Source organism: Dendrobates tinctorius, unplaced genomic scaffold (genome assembly GCF_039654945.1).
Source record: "Dendrobates tinctorius isolate UK_male_01 unplaced genomic scaffold, ASM3965494v1 ptg000040l, whole genome shotgun sequence".
NCBI classification, from domain to species: Eukaryota; Metazoa; Chordata; class Amphibia; order Anura; family Dendrobatidae; genus Dendrobates; species Dendrobates tinctorius.
The window spans coordinates 8,942,438-8,966,139 of NW_027361708.1; positions in this window are offsets into that span (position 1 = coordinate 8,942,438).

Genomic DNA, 23,702 nt, shown 5'->3' on the forward strand with positions numbered 1-23,702 from the left:
TAGGGTCCTGTTACCCTTGGAAAAATAAGAATTGAGGGTGAAACAATCATTTTTGTGGAAAAAATATGATTTTTTAATTGTACGGCTTTATGTTATAAACTTCTGTGAAGCCCTTGGGGGTTCAAAGTTCTCACCACACATCTAGATAAGTTCCTTAGGGGGTCTCGTTTCCAAAATGGGGTCATTTGTGGGGGGTTTCCACTGTTTAGGCACATTAGGGGCTCTCCAAATGCAACATGACACCCGCTGAACATTCCCTCAAAGTCTGCATTCCAAAACGTCACTACTTCCCTTCCGAGCCCCGACGTATGTCCATACAGTAGTTTTCTCCCACATATGGGGCGTCAGCGTACTCAGGACAAATTGGACAACAACTTTTGGGGTTCAATTTCTCCTGTTACCCTTTGAGAAATAAAAAAGTTGGGGACTAATTGATCATGTTTGTGGAAAAAATACGATTTTTTTATTTTCGTGCCCGGGCATTATAAACTTCTGTGAAGCCCTTGGGGGTTCAAAGTGCTCACCTAACATCTAGATAAGTTCCTTATGGGGTCTAGTTTTCAAAATGGGGTCATTTGTGGGGGTTTCCACTGTTTAGGTACATTAGGGGCTCTCCAAAGGCAACATGACACCCGCAGACCATTCCATCAAAGTCTGCATTCCAAAAACGTCACTGCTTCCATTCCGAGCCCTGACGTGTGTCCATACAGTAGTTTTCTCCCACATATGGGGTATCAGCATACTCAGGACAAATTGGACAACAACTTTTGGGAAAATAAAAAAATGGTGCCTAAAAGATCATGTTTGTGGAAAAAATACAATTTTTTTATTTTCACGCCTGGGCGTTATAAACTTCAGTGAAGCACTGGGGGGTTCCAAGTGCTCACCACACATCTAGATAAGTTCCTTGGGGGGTCTAGTTTACAAAATGGTGTCATTTGTGGGGGGTTTCCACTGTTTAGGTACATTAGGGGCTCTCCAAAGGCAACATGACACCCACAGAACATTCCCTCAAAGTCTGCATTCCAAAACGTCACTACTTCCCTTCCGAGCCCCGACGTGTGTCCATACAGTAGTTTTCTCCCACATATGGGGCGTCAGCGTACTCAGGACAAATTGGACAACAACTTTTGGGGTTCAATTTCTCCTGTTACCCTTGGGAAAATAAAAAAGTTGGGGACTAATTGATCATGTTTGTGGAAAAAATACGATTTTTTTATTTTCATGCCCGGTCATTATAAACTTCTGTGAAGCACTGGGGGGTTCAAAGTGCTCACCTCACATCTAGATAAGTTCCTTATGGGGTCTAGTTTTCAAAATGGGGTCATTTGTGGGGGTTTCCACTGTTTAGGTACATTAGGGGCTCTCCAAAGGCAACATGACACCCGCAGACCATTCCATCAAAGTCTGCATTCCAAAACGTCACTACTTCCCTTCCGAGCCCTGACGTGTGTCCATACATAGTTTTCTCCCACATATGGGGTATCAGCATACTCAGGACAAATTGGACAACAACTTTTGGGAAAATAAAAAAATGGTGACTAAAAGATCATGTTTGTGGAAAAAATACGAATTTTTTATTTTCATGCCCGGGCGTTATAAACTTCTGTGAAGCACTGGGGGGTTCAAAGTGCTCACCACACATCTAGATAAGTTCCTTGGGGGGTCTAGTTTACAAAATGGTGTCATTTGTGGGGGGTTTCCACTGTTTTGGTACATCAGGGGTTTTCCAATCGCGACATGGGTGTCCGATCTCAATTCCAGCCAAAAACGTCAAATGGCGCTGCTTCCCTTCCGAGCTCTGCCATGCGCCCAAATAGTGGTTTACCCCCACATGTGGGGTATCAGCGTACTCAGGACAAATTGCACAATAACTTTTAGGGTCCTGTTACCTTTGGAAAAATAAGAATTGAGGGTGAAACGATCATTTTTGTGGAAAAAATATGATTTTTTAATTGTACGGCTTTATGTTATAAACTTCTGTGAAGCCCTTGGGGGTTCAAAGTTCTCACCACACATCTAGATAAGTTCCTTAGGGGATCTAGTTTCCAAAATGGTGTCATTTGTGGGCAGTTTCCACTGTTTTGGTACATCAGGGGTTTTCCAATCGCAACTGATGTCCGATCTCAATTCCAGCCAAAAACGTCAAATGGCGCTGCTTCCCTTCCGAGCTCTGCCATGCGCCCAAATAGTGGTTTACCCCCACATGTGGGGTGTCAGCGTACTCAGGACAAATTGCACAATAACTTTTAGGGTCCTGTTACCCTTGGGAAAATAAAAATTGGGGTGAAAAGATCATTTTTGTGGAAAAAATATGATTTTTTAATTGTACCGCAGTACGTTATAAACTTCTGTAAAGCCCTTGTGGGTTCAAAGTTCTCAGCACATATCTAGATAAGTTCCTTGGGGGGTCTAGTTTCCAAAATGGGGTCACTTGTAGGGGGTTTCCACTGTTTAGGTACATCAGGGACTCTCCAAATGTGACATGGCGTCCGATCTGAATTCCAGACAATTTTGCATTGTAAAAGTCAAACGGCGCTCCTTCCATTCTGAGCTCTGCCATGCGCCGAAACAGTCGTTCCCCCCACATATCAGGTATCAGCGTACTCAGGACAAATTGCACAATAACTTTTGCAGTCCAATTTCTCCTGTTACCCTTGGTAAAATAAAAAAAATTGAACCTGAATATTTTTTTTGTGAAAAAAAGTTAGATGTTCATTTTTTTTAAATATTCAAAAAAATTCCTGTGACGCACCTAAAGGGTTAATAAACTTCTTGAATGTGGTTTTGAGCACCTTAAGGGGTGCAGTTTTAAGAATGGTGTCACTTTTGGTTATTTTCTATCATATAGACCCCTCAAAGTGGCTTCAAATGTGATGTGGCCATTAAAAATAAAATGGTGTTGTAAAAATGAGAAATCGCTGGTCAACTTTTAACCCTTATAACTTCCTAACAAAAAAAAATTTTGGTTCCAAAATTGTGCTGATGCAAATAAACATGTGGGAAATGTTAGTTATCAAGTTTTTTGGGTGCCATATCTCTGTGATTTAAGGGCATAATTTTTCAAAGTTGGAAAATTGCAAAATTTTCAAAATTTTCGCCAAATTTCCGTTTTTCTCACAAATAAACGCAAGTTATTTGAATGAAATTTGACCACTAACATGAAGTACGATATGTCTCGAGAAAACACTGTCAGAATCACCGTGATCCATGGAAGCGTTCCAGAGTTATGACCTCATAAAGGTACAGTGGTCAGAATTGTAAAAATTGGCCCGGTCATGAACGTTCAAACCACTCTTGGGGGTGAAGGGGTTAATCAATAAAGGATATTAAAGGACGGTGAGTGCCATTTTGACACTTTTTTCCCTGTTCACGATCCAGTATTACTAGTTATACTTTATTCAAAATTGGCTAATTTTACCAATAAGTTGCTATAGAAACAAAAGAAAATAATGTTGAGTTAGATATAGCAAAAAACATTATCCACTATCACACCATTTATTACCAATGAAAACAAATTTACTGTTTCGCTATATTAAGGATTTGGATTGATTTTTTTTTTTTTTGCTTTTTGCCCTTGGCCAATCATTCTATTTTTCATATGTCATTGTTTTCAAGACCTGGAAATGCATTTGCTATAGGCAGTGGATTTTTAATTAGCTATTTGCTTACTGTGTTCATGCACAATATTAATGTCTTGTCTGTCATTCTATTAAAAATAGTTTGTTTTGACAACTCACACATTTTCAAACTACTGTTTCAGTAAATATTAAATCAATGAATATGCAATGATGTGGTCATTTAATTTTTTAAATTTTAGTGTAATATATTTCCTAAAAAAACCCCAAAAGAGTGTATTGTTCCAGAATTTCAGGCAAGGAATTAATATCCTAATAACACACGTGTTATAAACATGCAATGAAGACAGCATATAGAGTCACCAGAGGTTGCATTCACTAGAGTCTGATAATTCAGGGGCACAAAAGCCACAAAAATAGACACTTGTAATATAAATAGGGCCCAAAAGTTTACATCACTGTTGATCATGGCTAGTGTTGAGCATTCCGATACTGCAATATCTGGTATCAGCCGATATTCGCTGTATCGGAGTTCCGATACTGAGTTCCGATACTTTTAGAATATTGAATACCGGAATCAGAAGTTCCCAAAATGCAATGAGCCATTTTATTCAGCCAATGAGGAATCCTAAGAAGTGTGGGCACATCCTGTTATGTATGTTAGGCATGGTAACTAATGGCATGGCTGTGATTGGCTGCGAGCAGACCACCCAGCTGCTCCTCCCCCAGACACACGCTGAATAGTGATCTATGGAAAGTGAAACTAGTTAGGGAGGAGGAAATGACAAGTTCTCATTTCAATGCCAGAACACCCCCCCTGGACGTTTATGTTAGAAGCAAGAGATGATATCTTGGAAACCATGCAGACTAGCCACAGAAGGTAAATTACTTATTGTCAGCATTCTGCAGCCCAGATATGCACTGAGATAATGTGAAAAGCCCGGACAACCCATTTAACATAGTCAATATCTTTGAAACTCCGAATGTCTTAAAAAAAAAAAAAAAAATTCCTGCTATTCCATTTGATTGGGCTAAAACTCTATGCCTTTAATGTCTCCTCCACCCCCCCAATACATTCTACATTATTCTTAGTTGTTTTCCTTCATGTAGAATTAACCTACAAGGAAAGTAAGGGTTTATTTTCATTCCGATATTTGTGTCCCATTGACTTGCATTGGTTTCCGGTATCAGAATCGGCGATATCCGATATTTTTGGGTATCGGTCTGATCCAATCCGATCCGATATTTCCAGATATCGGAAGGTATCGCTCAACACTAATCATTGCATACAGTTACACTGCCTGCATTAATGAGTGCATGAACTTTGAAAAGTAAGATTGTATTCAACATCTCCCTCAACACAAGAACAATTTCCAAAATTTTGACAACACTGAGGTTGATGGAACTTTATTAACCCATAACATGAAGGTAAAGTTAATATAACTTTCATTGCAAAATCTTAAGTTTTACTCAAATTTGTTGGTGCAAAAATGAATACACCCCATATCAAAAACTCTAATATCTAGTATTTATTTAACCCTTTCCCTGCATGCGCCATACATGTACTGTGCTGCATTCTCGCAAATAGCAGAGCAGGTACGGCACATCGATCAAGCGGACTCACACTGAGCGCTGCGGTGATCGGGTGCGGGTGTCATCTCTATGCAAGTGCTGACACCCCACAGCAATGCTCACAATCGGTGCTAGCACTGATCACAGGCATTTAACCCCTCTGATGCCACTGTCACTAATGACAGCGACATCGAGAACATCGCACAGGGACTGGTCTCCCTGCACGCTTCCATCAGGACAACACAATGCAATTGCGTTGGCCTGATGGTCTTCATGGAGACCTCCGGCCGCAAGTTGGCTGCGTGGTCCTTCAGTGAAGGTGGCTTCTCAGTGCCTGCTCAGAGCAGGACCTGAGACACCTCCTTCGCTGCCTGTCAGTCACTCCTCCGATGTTCTGCAGTGCAGATGCATTACAGAATATCAGATCAGTAATCTGATGTAATACAGTGATGTCCCATTCTGGGAAAATGTAAAAAAGTAAAATAAAAAAATATTGGAAAGCTTAAAAATATATCTAAAAAAATCCTCAAAGATAGAAAAAGAATCAAATGTTTTTTCAAATAAATAGATTTATTTATGAAAATAAAAAAATAAACAATAAAAGTACACATATTTGATATTGCCACGTCTGTAACGACCTGCTCTATAAAACTGTGTTACTATTTAACCCCTTCAGTAAACCCCGAAAAATTAAAAAAATAAGGCAAAAAGCAATGCTTTATCATCAAACTGCCAAACAAAAAGTGCAATAAAATGTGATAAAAAAGACGAATGTAAATAAAAATGGTACCTCTGAAAATATCATCTTGTCCCACAAAAAACAAGCCACAACACAGTTTCATCAACAGAAAAATAAAAAAGTTATAACTCTCAGAATAAAGTGATGCAACAATAATTTTTTTATAAAATAGTTTATACTGTGTAAAAGCGACAAAACATAAAAAACTACATAAATTGTATATCGCTGTAATCATACTGACACAAAGAAAAAAACTGCCTTATCAATTTTATATAAACCCCCCAAAAAATCCTGAATTGCTGTTTTTTGTTCATTCTGCCTCTCAAAAATCGGAATAGAAAGTGATTAGTGATGAGCAAGCACTAAAATGCTTAGGTGCTCGTTGTTCCTGTCGAGCATATTGGAATACTCGGGTACTCGACCCGAGCAACGAGCCCAATGTAAGTCTATGGGAAAACTGAGAATTTTTAACGTGACCCTACCGGAAGTCCATTTAGGGTCTAAAAACGTATGAAAATGGTAGAAACAGTGCTCAAATGACATGGGCACATCATGGTGAAGACCCCTTGAAGCATTTCTGACTCTTAGGTCACAGCTATGAACAATGTTGTCAGAGTCTTATGCCATTTTTACAGGCACACAATTAAACATACAAAAACGAAACAAAAATGGATTTTCCTGGGAAATTTGTTAAGGAACGTCCTTTCCAGGGAAACCCCCTAATTCTAACATAAACCATCAACCCTAACCCCAACATACCCCTATCCTTAATCCCAACCCTAATCATAACCCTAACTACAAGCCTAACTCTAATGCCAACCCTAACCCAAATCATAACTTTAGCCCAACCCTAACCCTAACTTTAGCCCCAACCCTAAGCCGAACTTTAGCCCTAAGCCTAATCCTAATGGGAAAATGTAAATAAATATTATTTTTTATTTTATTTTTCCCTAACTAAGGGGATGATAAAGGGGGTATGGCTTGCTATTTATAGCGAGTATTTATGTTTGGCAGCTGTCACATGCTAAAACATAGTGACATAGTTATTAAGGTTAAAGGGAGACTTTAAGTCCATCTAGTTCAACCCATATCCTATCCTAACCTGCCCTAACATGTTGATCCAGAGGAAGGCAAAAAAACCCCATGTGGCAAACAGTAAGCTTCACATTGGGGAAAAAAATTCCTTCTCGACTCCACATACGGCAATCAGACTAGCTCCCTGGATCAACGCAATATTAAGGAAGCTAGTGTATATACCCTGTAATATTATACTTTTCAAGAAAGGCATCCAGTCCCTTCTTAAATTTTAGTAGGGAATCACACAATGCAACATCATATGGCAGAGAATTCCATAGTATCACTGCTCTTACAGTAAAGAATCCGTGACTATGAGTATGCTTAAACCTTCTTTCCTCCAGACATAGAGGATGCCCCCTTGTCCCCGTCACAGGTCTAAGAGTAAAAAGATCATTAGAAAGGTCTTTTTACTGTCCCCGCATATATTTATACATTGTAAAAAGATCACCCCTAAGCCTTCGATTCTCCAAACTAAATAACCCCAAGTGTAATAACCTGTCTTGGTATTGCAGACCCCCTAGTTCCCTAATAACCTTGGTCACGCTTCTCTGCACCCGCTCCAGTTCAGCTATGTATTTCTAATACACCGGAGACCAGAACTGTACACTATATTCTAAGTGAGGTCGCACTAGTGACTTATATAGAGGTAAAATTAAGCTCTCCTCATGAGCATCTATGCCTCTTTTAATGCATGCCATTATTTTATTTGCCTTTGCAGCAGCTGCCTGACACTGGCCACTAAATGTGAGTTTGTCGTCCACCCATACACCCAGGTCTTTTTCAGTGACAGTTTTGCCCAGTGTTTTACAATTAAGCACATAATTATACATCTTGCTCGTTCTACCCAAGAGCATGACCTTAAATTTATCCCCTTTAAAGCTCAGTTGCCATTTATCAGCCCAAGCTTCTAGTTTACATAAATCCTCCTGTAATATAAAATTGTCCTCCTCTGTATTGATTACCCTGCAGAATTTAGTGTAATCTGCAAATATTGAAATTCTACTCTCTATGCCCCCTACAAGGTCATTAATAAATATGTTAAAAAGAAGCGGGCCCAAAACTGACCCCTGTGGTACCCCACTGCTAACTGTGACCCAGTCCGAGTGTGCTCCATTAATAACCATCCTTTGTTTCCTATCCCTGAGCCAGCTCTTAACCCACCTACACATATTTTCCCCTATCCCCATTGTTCTCATTTTATGTATCAACCTTTTGTGTGGCACCATATCAAAAGCTTTTGAAAAGTCCATGTACACCACGTCCACTGCATTCCCTTGGTCCAGTACGGAACTTACCTCTTCATAAAAGCTTATCAGATTAGTCTGACAGGAACGGTCCCGTGTAAACCCATGTTGATATTGGGTCATGAGGTTGTTCTTCTCCAGATACTCCAGTATAGTATCACTTAGTAAACCCTCCAGGACTTTACCCACAGTTGTGGTTAAACTTACTGGCCAATAATTTCCAAGTTCAGTTTTTGTTCCCTTTTTGAATATTGGCACCACATTTGCTATACGCCAGTCCTGTGGTACAGACCCTGTTATTATGGAATCTTTAAAGATTAAAAATAATGGTCTATCTATGACTGAGCTTAATTCCTGCAGTACTCGGGGGTGTTTCCCATCCGGACCCGGGGATTTGTCAATTTTAGTGATTTTTAGACGCCGCCGTAGTTCCTGCTGGGTTAAGCAGGTGACATTTAATGGAGAATTTTTATCCCTGATCATGCTATCCGTCATGGGATTTTCTTGTGTAAATACTGTTGAAAAAAAAGTCATTTAGCATATTGGCTTTTTCCTCATCCTCATCCACCATTTCACCCAGACTATTTTTAAGGGGACCAACACTATCATTTTTTAGTTTCTTACTATTTATGTAGCTAAAGAATATTTTGGGATTATTTTTACTTTCTCTGGCAATGAGTCTCTCTGTCTCAATCTTTGCTGTCTTGATTTGCTTTTTACAGAATTTATTTAATCTTTTGTATTTAGTTAATGCCTCATCACTACTTGCTTTAATTCTCTAAATGCTTTATTTTTATCTCATATTGCACCCCTTACAGCTCTATTTATCCTTAGTGGTTTCCTCCTATTTCTAGCATGTTTATTCCCAAGACGCTTTTTATTGCAAAAAATTGTTTTTGCATCACCACATTTTGAGAGCTACAAATTTTTCATATTTTGTCCCACAGAGTGATGTGAGGTTTTAATTTTTGCGGGACGAGTTGATGTTTTTAATGGTACCATTTTCAGGCACATGATATTTTTTGATTGCTTTTTATTACGATTCTTGGGAGGCAGAATAGACAAAAACAAGAAATGAATGAATTTATTTTGAGGGGGAGGTTATACCGTTCTGCTTGTGATAAAATTGATAAAACAGTTTTATTCTTTGGGTTAGTACAATTGCTGTAATTGTAATCGCTGTGATACCTCATTTATATCTTTTTTATGTTTTGGTGCTTTTATACAATAAAAACTATTTTATATAAAAAATAATTATTTTTGCATCACTTTATTCTACAAGCTATAACTTTTTTATTTTTTCTCTGATGATGCTGGATGGTGGCTCGTTTTTCACGGGACCATGTGACATTTTCAGCGGTACCATGTTTATTTATATCCGTCTTTTGATCGCGTCTAGTTCCACTTTTTCTTTGGCAGTATGATGATAAAGCATTGATTTATTGCCTTGTTTTATTTTTTTAAGGGGTTCACTAAAAGGGTTAACTAGTGGGGCAATTTTATAGGGCGGGTTATTACGGACGTGGCAATACTAAATATGTGTACTTTTTATGCTTCTTTTTAGTTACATAAAGAAATGCATTTTTTGGAGCAACATTTTTTTTCTTTATTTAGGAATTTAAAATAAATATTTTTACACATGATAATTATTTTTTTTACTTTGTCCCAGGGTGGGATATCACTATATAGTGTCAGATCGCTGATCTGACACTTTGCACAGCACTGTGTCAGATCAGTGATCTGACAGGCAGTGCAGGAGGCTTAGAATCATAGAATTGTAGAGTTGGAAGGGACCTCCTGGGCCATCTGGTCCAACCCCCTGCTCAAAGCAGGATTCGCTAAATCATCCCAGACAGATGTCTACCCAGCCTCTGCTTGAAGACTTCTATTGAAGGAGCACTCACCTACTCTCGTGGCAGCCTGTTCCACTCATTGATCACTCTAACTGTCAAAAAGTTTTTTCTAATAACTAGTCTGTGTCTCCTCCCATTCAGTTTCATCCCATTGCTTCTAGTCTTTCCTTGTGCAAATGAGAATAAAGATGATCCTTCTACAATGTGACAGCCCTGGAGATATTTGTAGACTGCTATTAAGTCTCCTATCATTCATCTCTTCTGCAATCTAAACATTCCCAAATCCTGCAACCTTTCCTCCTAATACAGGGTTTGCAGACCGGTCACCATTCTGGTCGCTCTTTTCTGAACTTGCTCCAGTTTGTTGATGTCTTTTTTAAAATGTGGCGCCCAAAACTGGACACAGTATTCCAGATGAGGTCTGACCAAAGAGGAGTAGAGGGCAATTATGACTTTGCGTGATCTAGACTGTATGCTTCTGTTTATACATCCTAGAATTGCATTTTCTTTTTTTGCTGCTGCATCACACTGTTGACTCATATTCAGTCTGTGATCAATTAGTATACCCAGTCTTTTTCACATGTGCTGTTGCTTAGCCCTATTCCTCCCATTTTGTATATGCTTTTTTCATTTTTATTGCCAAGATGTAGTACTTTGCATTTTCCCTGTTAAAAACCATTTTGTTAGTTGCTGCTCCAGTTTATTTATATCTTTTTGAATCCTCTCTCTCTCCTCTAGTATTAGCTATCCCTCCTAGCTTTGTGTCATCAGCAAATTTAATCATTTTACCCTTAATTCCTTCATCTAAATCATTGATAAAGATGTTGAAGAATACAGGGCCCAGGACAGAGCCCTGTGGTACCCCACTTGAGACATTCTTCCAACTGAATGTGCAGCCATTTTCAACCACTCTTTGGGTCCGATCACTAAGCCAGTTATGAATCCACCTAACAGTTGCCTTGTCCATTCCATACTTAGCCATTTTTTCATTAAGGATTGTGTGAGATACTTTGTCAAATGCTTTGCTGAAGTCAAGATATACTATATCTACTGTATTTCCTTGATCCACCCAATCAGTGATTCTGTCATCACAGTGAGGCTGTCCCTGCAGGACTCGGAAGGACCCCGCGGCCATCTTGGATCCAGGGGCCTTCAGGGAGGAGGCCCTCGGAACAACGCAATCACAATCGCGTTGTTCTGAGGGTCTCAGGGAAACACGCAGGGAACCCCCTCCCTGCGTGGTGCTTCTCTATGCGACCGGAATGCTGCGATCATGTTTTATTGCAGTGTGCCGAGGGTTAAAGTGCCGGCAGCGGTCCGTGATGGCTCCTGGCACTTAGTGCCGGGTTTCAGCTGTAATAATCAGCTGACACCCGGCTGCAATTATGCACGCTCCCCCGTGAGCGTGGCTGATCTCGTATGACGTACCATTCTGTCCATGGGAGTTAAGTTCCAGGTTAGAGTTAAGTTCCAGGATAGTACATCATATGGCAGAAAGGGGTTAACACGGACTTTTGGGAGAAGTCCATGTTCTTGGTCCATGCACGGACGCTGGGTGTCAGGTATGAATCCCAAAATTTACAGTTCGGTTTCGTCCATCTCTATTAATGAGACAAAAATCAATGTGTCTGGGCACCAATCTGTCCATCAAAAGCTTTGCAAGAAATTATTTTAAAATTATCATTCAAGAAGATATTTTACTGAATGTGATACATTTGACAAGCTATTTACATAAAGTGATCCCAGATACTTTGCACATACCCCACCTCCTTTTTATTTTAGAGCCACAATAGCTAGATCTCAGTTACATGCCATTAATCCATCAGTGAAAGCTATCTAGGGGCATAAAATGGGGGAGCAAGTGAAACAAATACACAAGATGCTGTGTTTTGTAAAGGGGGAAGAGAGTTGGCAACTTAATCCTCTTTAACTAGGGTATGCAAATATGATTGTAGGGCAGCAACCTCATTTAGACCATATAAAATAAATCAAGTCCACACAGAAATTGTACAAATTGAAATACTTCTTAAAATGTTTGAATAAAATAATATAATATAAAATACAAAATGAAATATTTAAAAAATGTACATAAAAGAAAAGAGAATTCAACACATGAATAGAGTAGAGTCTGCTAGTACATGCAATGGGCTCATTAAGTTATAAATATCATGCAATTCTTTATACAGAGGCAAATATTCACACATGACTGATATGTAAAACAGTGCAGCACAGTTAAAAATATACTAAGCAATAGGACCTATGTCCAATAGATAGTATACAAAACTGCTCCACAATTAATAAATGAGGACATACATATTATTAGGGCAGAAACACCTTCATTGTCATATTTCAGAAACAGCAAATAGTACCAACATTATTCAAAAACCATACTGACCACTAGTTAATGAACTCCCCTCCCCCACTCTATCTCCATCTCCAAGAGTAGCAACTAGTGATAAGCGTATGTGCGAAAGTGTTATCCGAGCATGCTCAAATCTTAACCGAGTGTCTTCAGCATGCTTGAAAAATATGTTTGCATCACTGCGCTTGCATGTCTCGCTGCTGTTCGACAGCCGCAATACATACCGGGATTACCTAATTATGCAAATTGTCTCTTCAGAGAGGAAGAGGACTATAACTCTAGTGCCACCTATTGGAGGTAACAATCCTAAAAGTCAATGTTGACCCTTTAACGAGCCCAGTTACATGACTTAGGATAAAAGCCAAGCCAGAATCTCCATTTGCAGACACTGTGTTTCGGGGTACTGCCCCTCATCAGTGCAAAGTGGGAGATCTGGTTTGGCTGTGAGAGAGGCGTCTGACCGATATCCAAGAAGTCAACACAGTGTCTGCAAATGGAGATTCTGGCTTGACTTTTATCATGTAACTAGGCTCGTTAAAGGGTCAACATTGACTTTTAGGATTGCTACCTCCAATAGGTGGCACTAGAGTTCTAGTCCTCTTCCTCTCTGAAGAGACAATTTGCATAATTAGCATATTTCCCAGAGGAGCATTGCGGCTTTAAGTCTCTTCACCTCGACATGCTTAGCATGTCATTCTCCGCAAGGAGAAATTATACTTCTTGGATAGGGATTACCTAACAAACAGGCAATTCCTGGATGTGTTGCATCTATAGAACAGCAGCCAGACATACAGCTGTGGGGACTGGAACATAATTTTCAAGCACGCTGAAGTCACTTGGTTACAAGAGCACGTTCGGATAACACCTTATCCAAGCAAGTTCGCTCGTCCCTAATAGCCCGATTGCACCAAGTGAAAAATTATCAAAGTACCTCAGGCCAAGATACTAATGTGATTAAAGGGTTATTCTTAGTGTAAAAAAAATTCTCCTAGCCACTGGTTAGGGAATAAGATGATTATTGCAAGGTGTCTGACCACTGGGACCAACAGTGATCCCTAGATTGTGGCTATAGAACATTGAGCCCACATTGTTGATGAAGAGCAGTGTCCACTCTGTTCACTGCACTTAGCGGTCCCATTGACAATGAATGGAGAATAGACAGCATTCAATCTGTTAATGTAGGACTGTAGCGCCTTATCCTGGATGTTCTAAAGCCCAGATCTTTGAATCACCGGGGTGTCCTTGCAGACGGGCTCCCAAGGATCAGCAATTTCTATTCCTTTTTCATGGATAGCGGATAACTTTTCTTGAAATAACCACTTAAGACACAAATAGCTAAGAACTGTGTGTAATGCAATGTGTTGCCATATTTCCACAGGCAATATTAGCAGTTGTAAAAGCACGTTATTAATCTAATATTTAGCCTTTGCTAACAAGATGGAGACCAAGTATCCAAAGTTGCATTGTCAACCGATCACTTCTTTTACGCAACCTTAGGCCACATTCACACTATCAGCATTTGCTCAGTATTTCACATCAGTATTTGTAAGCCAAAACCAGGAGTGAATGAAAAATGCAGAAGCGGTGCACTATCGGTGGTGTATCTATTATACTTTCCCTTTGAGTGTTGCATTTCTGGTTTTGGCTTACAAATTCTAATGTGAAATACTGACCAAATACTGAACTTGTGAACGTAGCCTAATAAAAGTTGGTGTTGCCAGCAGCACATCTCTCGATATAAAGAGTAGATGTCCTGTCAGCAATATAGATTTTATATTGGGCGCAAAAGATATTATTATTAACAATTGCTTCTCACCAGATAGTTTGCATTGGCTTTTGTAAAATCTGCAGATCTGCTTGATATATTCTTGCTCCTTATGGCAGGAGATTTACCTTGTGCTAGATCACTTGTTCTCAAGCCAAAAGGAAAGGAAACACTAATTATAATGATTCTACATCATTCATTAGGTTTCTAACTTGACTATTGCTTTTTACTTGGTCTGATTCCCAGACTGGCACAGATTTGTGAAATATGCTTTAGACAGTTAAATTTACATTTCTTTTATTTGTCATGAATGGCATTTCTTGTGCGCTATTTTTATTTTAGGATTCCAAGCCTCTGCATGCACTAAACAAAGGTTATCTTCTTCATGCTGTGCTTTCCTGTTTTAAGATGTTGTCACCTGACATCTCAATCTCTTCTGAGTGGCGGGGAGTCTAATAACAAAATACAGAACTCAAAGAAGACCAGACGTATCCGTACTTGTTTTTAATCAGTTCTGGAATCATCATAATAAGTGTTGATACAGTTACAGCATTTCTGTGGATTTATGCTGTTCTATCTTGCGCGTAAAATGTTTTCTTTTTTCTTTTTTCTTATTTCTACTTTTGTTTCCATACATAGAACTAGAATTTGAGTTTTAATGCCCATAGAGCTTAAAAACAATAAATGAAAGCGAAGAAATTCACAATATTTGTGCAATATATCAATGCATTATGTGTAATATCAATGCAACAAATTAAGTAACACATTTTACATATTCTTTATCAATAAAGGTTTCTGGGTTGATATGTCAGGGAAATAGGTAATTTTATAATATAGCAATATTTACAGTTTATGGGAAGAGCAATTTAAAGCAAGAGCATGGAAGCAAGGTAAAATTATATTTCTTGCAAATTGTCTATAGTATATCAGATTGTTTTATATCACTCGGATGTCTCCATATGCCTCATAAAAAGCCATAGACCAGCTTATTATGCAGGGTATGTACTATGTTTCATGGGGAAGCCCCCATTGGAAACATTTACTTGCTGTTCTTCTCCATATTGTGAAAAAAATGTACAGAGAGAGGGTGTGGATATACAATGGGTACTTTATAGAGAAAATGTTGGTTAATACACAAAGATCTTAATTTGAAATAACTTTGAGGGGTCTATGTGACAGAAAATACAAAAAAGTTACAGTATTTTAAAAACTGAATCTCTCAAAGAGCCCAAAACCACAGCCAAAGAGTTTATTAACCTTTTAGGTGATTCACACAAATGAAAGCAATATGAAAGGAAAAAAAAATCAAAATTTGAATTTTGCCAAAAAAAATTTTGTTTAAGCCCAAAATTTTGTATTTTCACAAGGGTAACAGAAAAAAGTTGACTGTTGTGCAATTCATTGTGCAATTTCTCTTGAGTACAATAATATGGGGGAAAACTACTTTTTGGGCTTTCGCCAGGACTTAAAAGCACCAAAATTTGCTGAAGTAAATAGTAGATGCCATGTAACTTTTCCAGAGCCCCTGATGTGCCAAACAATGAAAAATCCCCACAATTGACACCATTTTCAAAACTATCTCCCTCAAGGTATTTATCGAGATGTGCGATGAACAAACTGAACCTACAGGTGCTTCACATAATTTTATATTATTGAGCACTGAAAATATAAAAAAATTATATTTCTCACAAAAATGTTGCTTTAACCCTCAAATTTTTCATTTGTAGAGGGATAACAGAAGAAAATGAACCATTCAGTTTGTCGTGCAATTTCTCTTGAGTACATGGATACTCCATATGTGGTGAAAAACTACTGTTTGGAAGCTCGAAAGTGAAGGAACATTATTTGACTTTAAAGTACAAAAGTGTCTGAAGTATATAGCAAAAGTCATGTCGCATTACAGAGTCCTTGATGTACATACAGAGTGGAAATCTCCAAAAAGTGACCCCATTTTGTAAACTACACCCCTCAAGAAATTTATTTCAAATCTGGATAAGCACCCAGACGTGTTTCACAGAATTTTACAACGTTTAGCTGAAAAAAAAAATAATCATATTTTGCCCACAAAAAATGATGATTTAGCCCCAATTTTGCATTTTCACAAAGAAAAAAGAAGAAAATGGACCATACAATTTGTTGCACAATTTCTTCTAATTACAGGCATACCCTATATGAGGTGGAAAACTACTGTTTGGGCACAAGCTTAACTGAAGTAGATACCGGACAATATGTCGTGTTTGCAAAGCCCCTATTGTGCCTAAACATTAGAAACTCCAACAATTGACCCCATTTTGGAAACGAGACATTTCCAGGAATTTATCTAGAGATGTAGTCAGCTCTTTGAATCCGCAAAATTTAATAATGTTGAGCTGTGAAAATAAAAAAAATAAATTTTTCCTACAAAATGTTGCTTTAGCCCCAATTTTTTAATTTCTAGAAGGGTGGCTAGAGAAAATGGACATTGTTGTCTGTTGTTCAATTTCCCATGAGAACACCGATACCCCATATGTGGCAGAAAACTACTATTTGGGCGATGGAAGGGAAAGAGCACTATTCATTTTTTGGAGCAGAACATTGTCTGAAGTAAGTAGCGGACACCATTTTGTGTTTAAAAAAACAAAGAAAAAAAAAAAAAAACAAATCTGAACTGAGAATAGTAAGTTAATGTGTATGCACAATGTAAGCGCATATCAACACATGACCATTAACCAGAGAAAACAAAAAGCAAAAACACAAATATCCTGAACTAACAAGTAAAAAATGTATACTGCAAATAATGCATAAAGGTAATAATAATAAGGGTATTTAGTAAACATAATTTTGATCAAAATAATGTACAAGCCATCCCGCCACGTCACGGCAACCCTTGTGGGACAGTCCCTACTCTAGCATTTAAAACCTTCTCACTTGCCAAGTGGCGTGAATGTGAACAAGGGTCGAGCGGCTGAACCACTAGTAACAGTGTAGGCCAGACTGGATGGCTTTCCCAGCTCAGAAAGAGGGCGGTCACACCCATATATGCACTGAATGCACAATGAAATGAATAAAAAACAAATCTGAACTGAGAATAGTAAGTTAATGTGTATGCACAATGTAAGCGCATATCAACACATGACCATTAACCAGAGAAAACAAAAAGCAAAAACACAAATATCCTGAACTAAAAAGTAAAAAATGTATACTGCAAATAATGCATAAAGGTAATAATAATAAGGGTATTTAGTAAACATAATTTTGATCAAAATAATGTACAAGCCATCCCGCCACGTCACGGCAACCCTTGTGGGACAGTCCCTACTCTAGTATTTAAAACCCACTTACTATTCTCAGTTCAGATTTGTTTTTTATTCATTTCATTGTGCATTCAGTGCATATATGGGTGTGACCGCCCTCTTTCTGAGCTGGGAAAGCCATCCAGTCTGGCCTAAACTGTTACTATTGGTTCAGCTGCTCGACCCTTGTTCACATTCACACCACTTGGCAAGTGAGAAGGTTTTAAATACTAGAGTAGGGACTGTCCCACAAGGGTTGCCGTGACGTGGCGGGATGGCTTGTACATTATTTTGATCAAAATTATGTTTACTAAATACCCTTATTATTATTACCTTTATGCATTATTTGCAGTATACATTTTTTACTTTTTAGTTCAGGATATTTGTGTTTTTGCTTTTTGTTTTCTCTGGTTAATGGTCATGTGTTGATATGCGCTTACATTGTGCATACACATTAACTTACTATTCTCAGTTCAGATTTGTTTTTTATTCATTTCATTGTGCATTCAGTGCATATATGGGTGTGACCGCCCTCTTTCTGAGCTGGGAAAGCCATCCAGTCTGGCCTACACTGTTACTAGTGGTTCAGCCGCTCGACCCTTGTTCACATTCACGCCACTTGGCAAGTGAGAAGGTTTTAAATACTAGAGTAGGGACTGTCCCACAAGGGTTGCCGTGACGTGGCGGGATGGCTTGTACATTATTTTGATCAAAATTATGTTTACTAAATACCCTTATTATTATTACCTTTATGCATTATTTGCAGTATACATTTTTTACTTTTTAGTTCAGGATATTTGTGTTTTTGCTTTTTGTTTTCTCTGGTTAATGGTCATGTGTTGATATGCGCTTACATTGTGCATACACATTAACTTACTATTCTCAGTTCAGATTTGTTTTTTATTCATTTCATTGTGCATTCAGTGCATATATGGGTGTGACCGCCCTCTTTCTGAGCTGGGAAAGCCATCCAGTCTGGCCTACACTGTTACTAGTGGTTCAGCCGCTCGACCCTTGTTCACATTCACGCCACTTGGCAAGTGAGAAGGTTTTAAATACTAGAGTAGGGACTGTCCCACAAGGGTTGCCGTGATGTGGCGGGATGGCTTGTACATTATTTTGATCAAAATTATGTTTACTAAATACCCTTATTATTATTACCTTTATGCATTATTTGCAGTATACATTTTTTACTTTTTAGTTCAGGATATTTGTGTTTTTGCTTTTTGTTTTCTCTGGTTAATGGTCATGTGTTGATATGCGCTTACATTGTGCATACACATTAACTTACTATTCTCAGTTCAGATTTGTTTTTTATTCATTTCTTTGTGCATTCAGTGCATATATGGGTGTGACCGCCCTCTTTCTGAGCTGGGAAAGCCATCCAGTCTGGCCTACACTGTTACTAGTGGTTCAGCCGCTCGACCCTTGTTCACATTCACGCCACTTGGCAAGTGAGAAGGTTTTAAATACTAGAGTAGGGACTGTCCCACAAGGGTTGCCGTGACGTGGCGGGATGGCTTGTACATTATTTTGATCAAAATTATGTTTACTAAATACCCTTATTATTATTACCTTTATGCATTATTTGCAGTATACATTTTTTACTTTTTAGTTCAGGATATTTGTGTTTTTGCTTTTTGTTTTCACCATTTTGCGTTTGCAGAGCCACTGATGTAGCTAAACAGAGTAAATCCCACAATTGACCCACTCAAAGCATTTATCTAGAGTTGTGTTGAGCAACTTGAACTCGCAGGTGCTTCACAGGATATTAAAACGGTTAATTGTCAAAAATAAAAATAATCACATTTTTCCTATAAAAATGTATGCTTTAGCCCCAAGTTTTGCATTTTTGCAAGGTTAACAGGAAGAAATGGACTGTAAAGTTTGTTTTGCAATTTATCCTCAGTAAACAGATACCTCATGTGGTGGAAAACTATGGTTTGGGCATATGGCAGGGCTTGGAAGAGAAGGAGCACTATTCGACTTTTGCAGCACAAAGTTGGCTAAAGCAGATAACTGTCGTCATGTCGCATTTGCAAAGTCCCTGATGTGCCTATAAAGAAGAAACACACCAAATGGCCTCCACTTTGGAAACTACATCCCTCAAGGGATTTACTCAGAAATATGGTACTTTAAACCCACAGATGCTTCACAGCATTTTATAACGTTGAGCCTTGAAAAGAAATCACATTTTCTACAAAAATGTTGCTTTAACTCCACATTTTGCATTTTTACAAGGCTACCAGGAAAAATGGACTGTACAGTTGGTTGTGAAATTTCTACTGAGTACACTTAAAACCCTACATGTGAGGGAAAACTACTGTTTGGGCACATAGCAGGGAGCACCATTTTGACTGTTATAGATTGTGAACGCCATGTCACATTTGAAGAACCTATGGCATACCTAAACAGCAGAAACACCCACAAGTGACCCAATTTTGTAAACTATACCTCCCTATTAATTTATCTAGAAGTGTTTTAAGCATTTTTACCCTCAGACCATTCACAGAGTTTTATAACATTGTCCTGAGTAAACTAAAAACTACCATTTATTCCACTAAAATTCATTGGCCCCAAGTTTTTAGCTTTCAAATCAAATAATTGAAGAAAATGCCAATACCAATATACGGTCTAAAACAACTATAGAGGCACAGTGCTAAACTCAGAAGGGAGAGAATGCCATATTGTATTTCAGATTTTACTGGAAAGGTTTGAGGGTGCCATGTCAAATTTTCAGAGCCTTTGAAGTGCCACAACAGCAGGATGCTCTTAAGTTATGCCAATTTTCAAACTAAACCACTCAATTAATTCAAGTACTTTTTTTTCACAAAAATTTTCTTTTAGCCTCAGTGTTTTCATTTTCACATGAGCAACAGGATAAAATGGATGCTAAAATTTGTTGGGCAATTTCTCCTGAGTACATGATACCTTATATGTGGTCATAAACCACTGTTTGGGTGCGCGGCAGGGCTCAGAATGGAAGGAGCACTATTTGACTTTTTGAATGGAAAATATGCTGAAATATTTAGCAGTTGCCATGTCGCGTTTGGAGAGTCCCTGTGTGCCTAAACATTGGAGCTCCCCCCACAAGTGACCCCATTTTGGAAACTAGACCCCCAAAGGAACTTACCTAGATGTGTGGTGAGCACTTAGAACCCCCAAGTGCTTCATAGAAGTTTATAAATGCAGAGTTATGAAAATAAAAAATCATTTTTTTCCCTCAAAAAATGGTTTTTTAGCAAGCTAATTTTTATTCTCCCAAGGGAAACAGGATAAATTAGACCCCAAAAGTTGTTGTCCAGCTTGTCCTGAGTACGCAGGTACCCCATATGTGGGGGGAACCACTGTTTGGGCGCACGGCAGGGCTCAGAAGGGAAGGAGCACCATTTGACTTTTTGAATGGAAAATTAGCTCCAAATGTTTGCGGACACCATGTCTTGTTTGGAGAGCCCCTGTTTGCCTAAACTTTGGACCTCCCTCACAAATGGCCCCATTTTGGAAACTAGACCCCCTAGGAACTTATCTAGATGCATAGTGAGCACTTTGAACCCCCAGGTGCTTCACAGAAGTTTATAACGCAGAGCCGTGAAAATAAAAAAAATTTTTTCCTCAAAAAATGATATTTAGCAAGCTAATTTTTATTTTCACAAAGGTAACAGGAGAAACTGGACCCCAAACGTTGTTGTCCAGTTTGTCCTGTGTACGCTGGTACCCCATATGTGGGGCTGAACCACTGTTTGGGCACACATCGGGGCTCGGAAGGGAAGTAGTGACGTTTTGAAATGCCAACTTGATGGAATGGTCTGCGGGCGTCATGTTACATTTGCAAAGCCCCTGATGCGCCTAAACAGAGGACGCCCCCCACAAGTGACCCCATTTTGGAAACTAGACCACCCAAGGAACTAATCGAGATATGTGGTGAGCAATTTGAACCCCCAAGTTCTTCACAGAAGTTTATCATGCAGAGCCGTGAAAATAAAAAATATTTTTTTCCTCAAAAAATGATTTTTTTAGCCCACATTTTTTATTTTCACAAGGGTGACAGGAGAAATTCGACCCCAAAAGTTGTCCAGTTTGTCCCGTGTATGCTGGTACCCCATATGTGGGGGTAAAAGACTGTTTGGGCACACGTCGGGGCTTAGAAGGGAAGTAGTGATGTTTTGAAAAGGCGACTAGATGGAATGGTCTGCAGGTGTCATGTTACGTTTGCAGAGCCTCTGATGTGCCTAAACAGTAGAAACCCCCCACAAGTGACCCCATTTTGGAAACTAGACCACCCACGGAACTTATCTAGATGTGTGGTGAGCACTTTGAACCCCCATGTGCTTCACGGAATTTTATAACGCCCAGGCGTGAAAATAAAAAAATAATTTTTTTTCCACAAAAATAATTTTTTTTAGCCCCCAATTTTTTATTTTTCCAAGGGTAACAGGAGAAATTAGACCACAAAAGTTGTTGTGCAATTTTTCCTGAGTATGCTGATACCCCATATGTTGAGGTAAACGATTGTTTGAGCTCACGCCGGGGCTCGGAATGGAGGGAGCAAAATTGGCTGGAATCAAAGGTGGTGCTATGTCGCATTTGGAGACCCCCTGATGTGCCTAAATAGTGGAAACCCCTCAATTCTAACTCCAATCCTAACCCCAACACACCCTTAACCCTAATCGCAACCCTAATCAAAACCCTAACCCTAACCCCAACACACCCCTTACCCTAATCCCAACTCTAACCCTAACCACAAGCTTAACCCTAATCCCAACCCCAACCCACTCCTAACACTAATCCTAACCCTAATTCCAACCCTAACCCTAATTCCAACCCTAACCCTAATGCCAACCCTAATTCCAACCCTAACCCTAATTCCAACCCTAACCCTAACTCTAACCCTAACCCTAATTCCAACCATAACCCTAATTCCAACCCTAACCCTAACTGTTATGAATAGGTCTCCGAGGAGAAAAAAGCAAAACATGCTAAGTCACAGAAAACCAGAGAGGTTGGTAACTATGCAGATTGCAGATCCCTGATCCTACCACACAACTATCAGCAGCCGTGGAGCGTACCTACGATGTTCCTAGATGCTTCATCACAGCCGGAGGACTAAATAAGCCTGAAACATGAAAAAGGGAAAACTAACTGCCCAAGAGCAGACCCCAAAGGAATAGATAGCCCCCACACATGTATTGACGGTGAAACAAGATGAAGGCACAAACACAGGCAGGAAATTAGGCTGAGCAAACGATGGGGCCCAAACTAACTAGAGCGGAAAGGAGAGGAAAGACACTGTCTGCAACCTGCAAAAAACCCTACAAAAATAATGTCCAACACTTCTGATAGCAAAATTAGCCGTGAAGTCACTAGACTTCTTCCACTATATCATCACTCTGAAATATTCTGAGACAGAGCAAAAAGAGACCAAACTAGTAAGGGACAAAAAAGCAAATTGGCAAAATACTGATAAATAAGAGTGGAAATTCAGCTCAGCCACAGCCGGGGCTGGCTGACAACACCAAAAAAGCTGAATAGACCAACAAAATCAAGTGTGAACATTAGCAGAAAAACTTAGCTTTAGACGACTGGAACAGAGCTGAAAACCAAGAGCTGACAAGCCAGAAGTAATCACCAGCAACTGAATAGGGCATTGGCTGTCTTAAATCCAATCTGAGACTCCTGAGGTTCAGTTGTTATCCTCATTCTCAGGTGGCAGATCTCCACCGATCAAATCAGCCTCACTACCTCCTGTCACCACCAGAGGGAGTCTGGAAGGAGAACTCACAACTGGTGAACCAGAGAATGAAATCACAACACCTAACCCTATCAAAGTGATGAAAATAAATGAATGAATCTACCATCTGGCATATTCCGGCGGGCGAACTGCGCAAGCGCCCGCCATTTTCCCAGATGGTGGCGCCCATGCAGGAGGGACAGCGGGACACAGGGGGCCAGAGTGGGACATAGCAGGTACCGGGGAGGGTGAGGGGGATCGGACTGAGGGGGGATTGGAGGGAAGGGGAGGGGGCAGATCATGACGGCAAAGTCCGATCGCTGCCGTCAGTCGGTGGTGGGGGCGATCACCCCCACCAGCCGGTGTGGTGGGGTCAGGATAGTGTCTCCAGCCATGTCCGATGCTACTGCAGCATCGGCCATGGCTGGATTGTAATATTTCACCAAATTTCATTGGTGAAATATTACAACCGTACTACGCATGATCCCGCCATTTTCCAAGATGGCGGCACC